Here is a 5,109-nt window from a genome sequence, read left to right as displayed (position 1 = left end):
ATATTTTTATTTAAGTTTTATAATTTAAAATGAAATTCTCATTATAAAAATTTTAGGAATATTTTTGTCATAAAGTATAAATATTAAAGGATATTTTTGGCAAAAAAAAATTCGTTGACCAAGATCAAGAAAAACCTCATTTTTATGAGGTTTTTCAATTTTGAATTATATGCCCCTTTTTCTTACGTGTTGAGCATAGATCATTACTCAGAAATTGTCGATTACCTAAACTAAACAGGATTTTCATTGATGACCTTAAATGGATAACCAAGGTTAATAATCCTAACCAAATGCACCCTAGGAGTGTTTTTGCCAATATAGGTACTTTGGAGTCACTAAGTGAAATGCAAGGGACTTAAGTGAAAATTATATCAAGCCCAACGTGGGATTTCAATCGATTTCGGCCGAAATCCATGAATCAATCTAGAGAGCTCCGATTGCACTCATTTCAGGTCCTATGGATTCCTTGGATTGCAAGGAGCTCAAATATGTCCTTCATTGTTTATTTTGGCTTATTCGGAGGTATACTTTTATATTAAGCCCAACATATATGAGATATCAACCGATTCTTTCAATAATATTTTAATACATTCAGAAAAGCCAAAATAAACAATGGATAACATATTTGAACTCATCACGAGCTCAAAAATCCGCAGTACCTGAAATGAGTGCACACAAATCTCTCTAGGTCAATCAGTGAGTTTCGGTTAAAATCCACTGATTGACCTAGAGAACTTTGATTGCACCCATTTTTGATCTTGTGGATTTCTTAGGTTGTAAAGAGTTTAAATACGTTATCCATTGTTTATTTCAGATTCTCCAGATGTGTTAAAATGCTATTTGAAAAATTGATTGAAATCCGACATTGAGTCTGATATAAAATCTCATTTCCAGAAAAGTCAAAATAAATAATGGAGGACATATTTGAACTTCTTGCAACCTCAAGAATTAATTGGACCAGAAATGAGTGTAATTAGAACTCTCTAGGTCGATTAATGGATTTCGACAGCAATCTCACATTGGGCCTGATATAAAATCCCACATTCAGAGAAGCCGAAATAAATAATGGAGGGCAAATTTGGACTTCTTGCAACCTCAGGAATCTAAAGGACTTGAAATAGATGTAATCGGAGCTCTCTAGGTCGATTAATAGATTTCAACCGAAATCTATCAAAATTCCACGTTGAGCCTGATATAAAATTTCGCCTTCGGAGAAGCCGAAATAAACAATGCGGATATATTTGGACTCCTTGCAACCTCAAGAATCCACATGACCGGAAATGAGTGCAATTGGAGCTCTCTAGGTTGATTAATAGATTTCGACCGAAATCCCACGTTGGGCCTGATATGCACAACGTGAGATTTCGGCCAATTTCGGTCGAAATTCATTAATCAACCTAGAGAACTCCGATTGCACACATTTCAGGATTCTTGAGATTAAAAGGAGTCCAAAATGCCCTCCATTGTTTATTTTGACTTCTTCGCCCTCCGTTGTTTATTTCGACTTCTCTGGAGGTAGGATTTTATACCAAGCCCAACGTATGTGAGATATCAACCGATTCTTTCAATAACATTTTAATACCTTCGGAGAAGTCGAAATAAACAATGAATAATGTCACGCCCAAAAGGAGTCTCTGTTCGAAGAAATTTCGGCAACATCTCCCCTGTACGGCGGACAATCTGAAACTTTTCTACAACAGTATATACCTCAGCCACATGCGGCTGGAATAAACAACAATAATAAATAGTCAATCACCACGCAGTTAATATAATTCTCAGCCTCTAGCTGACACAACCACGCAGTAATAAGATGACTCGAAATCAACCCTACTCAACTACACTCGTAAAGCTCAAATCCGAAGAACTCACCTCTTCTGCCGTCCAGGCAGACATGTAGTAGAATAAATCCAAATCATACCAAAAATCCATCAAACGATAAGAATCCATACAATATCCATAAGTAAAACAATACAAGACTAAAAACAAAGTCTGATAGAGAAACTAAGATAAAATAACAACTCAAGACCAGCAAAGGACTAGCACTACGTGCAGATGGGGACTAGCGACCGGAACTGCTCCGGACAGCCTCAACCTGAAAATATAATAACAATGGAGGCGGGGTGAGTCCAACACTCAGCAGGTACAACTGATATGCAAAATAAAGTAAATAACAGACAACACTAATCATGCGTACAGTCTCCTGAATACGAGAAGGATAAATGCAACTGAAACAAAAACAGGAGAAAACTGTACTAACCAGGATCAAGGTAAAAGGTAACAGGGTCGTCAGACCGAGAGTGTCATAATCCTGTATGCATGTCAATCATATGCATCCATATAAATGCAGCAAGTAAATGCAACAAACACAAATAATAAATGCATCATGCATATGATGTCAATGACATGGTCACCCCTGACGCCAGTCAGCCATCTCACACACAATGGTGAGTCCGAGTGGGTAGGACTGTGACAACCGTGCACTCTGACATCACTGCTCCTGATGAGTGACCGAGTGAACGGGATGCTGTCGGAGTACACACATACTCCTACCCCGAAATAATAAATGGGGGAGCGTAATGCTCTCATCTCCCGGTACACGATAACGGGGAGGACTCTCTGCCGGCTACTACGCTGAGTCACACTACCCATGAGCGGACCAACGGAGCCAAACAAAGTCCATCTGCCTGCCGGCTACAACGCTGCTACACTAAACCAACGGAGCCAAACAGAGCGGAACTGTCTGCCGGCTACCACGCTGAGTCACCAGACCAACGGAGCCAAACAGCAGAACTGTCACACACCTGTCTGATATACCACTAACCCATGAGTGGTGGTGTGTACAGATACATGTAACTGGCGATGCGCTCTCAATAATGGAGCAGACAACCGCACAGCATGTAATCATGCAAGATGATGCATGACTCTAAACATGGCAATATCATGAATAGCATAGCAAGATCCATACATAAATAAAAGGTGTACCATAAGTCAATGTATCAGATGGAAGGTACACAAACAGATAGGGTATCAAATAAACCCTAGATCCTGAACATAATGTATCATATGGTTGGGTTACTACCTAAAGCATGTATGGTCAGATAAATAATAACATGTAGTGCATAATAAGTAAACAAGCAACATGTAACAGATCATGTAGTGACCAACCGAAACAAATGGAAAACACAATCATTGCTATATGTTAAACACTTTATTATGTATATCAAAAGGCATAAGTCAAAGTACCCGCCTCCGACAAAAGAAAGGTCCAATTCCGACTCTGAGATACTCGTCTCGCATCAAAGTCCTGTAATTCCATGACCAACAAATTCAGCTACTTACTTATAAATTAAATAGCTAAATCAATTTTACCCACCTATTTAAGATAGCCACAGACAAAGATGATTATTAATTAACCATATAATTAAAGTTAAATCTGCTTAACCCTAATTAATCCATTATTCTCCTTAGAGTTAATCAATTATATCATAGCAAACTTTCTAAAATCAATAAACCCTTATATGCACCAATTGGATTATAACTCCAACCCTAACAATTTACAACAGAAATCTAATAATCCTAATATCGATCATGAAACCTGATCCGGCGGTAAGAATCTGGAACCCCATAAGGAGGGGTCAACGCCACGGGGAGGTCAAAGGGTCTAGTGGCTCGCCGGAAAGGGACGAGCCGACCGAACTCGGAAGAAAGGGAAATCTGATAGTAAAAGACACCCTGGTAGGGACCAGGGTTCCGACGCTCAAATGAAGCAGTACATAATGACCGAGCGGAAGGACGTGCCTCCCGGCCGGCGCAAGGAATTAAGGCCGTCCAGACGACGTTCTTCGCCCGCCCGCCCGGCCGGACGTTCCGGTCAGGCGGTGGGTAAAGGACGGGAACATCTTCTGACAGCCGTTAAGACGTATGGCTACGCCATACTCCTAGTCTGACAACGAGGGGTCCTGTTGTCCCATCGAAGAACATGCTCGGACTGTAGCAGTATGGTGTCAGGTAAGCTCTCTGACAAGTGCATACCGGGGTATGGGTTGCTGACACGTATGCACCTCGGTGGACGTGCATTAGTTCCTTCTCCGTCTTATATAAAGAGCCTATTACTCCGCCAAAGGTACGCATAATACAAGCTTGGCAGCCACTTTTTCCACCACTTACCTGACTTGAGCGTCGGAGGGTCGCCGCCGGGAATCCCTTCCCGGCTCGACTTTGGTGCAGGATCGCCGGAGCTTCGTTTGACCAGCCGGAGATCCACTCCATCGACTAGGAGCGCGCCACGTGCCCAGCGTCCTTTGGTTCAGCGATTCGGACAGGATCAATTTGGCGCCGTCTGTGGGAACGCTCCTGCATCCGATCAGAAACAATGGACGAGGCTGGACGACAACACATGGTGACGCTCTCGAACGAGGAACTCGACGCTCTGGTTGAAATTAGGGCCGCCAAGCTTGTGGAGCAAAAACAGAAAGCAACAGCCGAGCGGCCGGAGCAGCAGGCAACGTCTGCTTCTGGTGGCCGAGCGGAAGCGCCGCAGGCCACCGTTGCATTTCATCGGGCTCTATTCCGCACCCCTGAAGTCGTACCAACTCATAAAGATAGGGGATCTTCTTCGGATGAAATGCCCAGACGAAATGAACGAAAATGAAAAGCCCCCCGAACGGACGCATCTCCCGAACGGATCAATCGCCAATTTTCGGAGGCTATTCTACGAGTTCCTCTGCCCAAGCACTACGCGAGTATAATGGGACAACCGACCCGGATGATCATCTGGGTAAGTTCGACAACACAGCTACTCTCCATCAATACACAGATGGAGTAAAATGCCGAGTTTTCCTCACCACCCTCTCCGGGTCGGCCCAACGGTGGTTTCGGAGACTGCCGGACGGATCAATCACTAACTTCAAGGACTTTCGAACGGCCTTCCTTCACCACTTCGCTAGCAGTAGGCGCTACCAGAAAACTAGCGTTAGTCTGTTTGCCATCAAACAGGAAGCCCGCGAATCGCTCCGAGCCTACATTCAGCGATTCAACACTGTGGCCATGGACATTCCAACAGCCACCTCGGAGACCATGATGAATGCCTTCACACAAGGTCTAGTGGAT

Source organism: Zingiber officinale, chromosome 3B (genome assembly GCF_018446385.1).
Source record: "Zingiber officinale cultivar Zhangliang chromosome 3B, Zo_v1.1, whole genome shotgun sequence".
NCBI lineage: Eukaryota > Viridiplantae > Streptophyta > Magnoliopsida > Zingiberales > Zingiberaceae > Zingiber > Zingiber officinale.
This window is presented reverse-complemented; position numbering follows the sequence as displayed.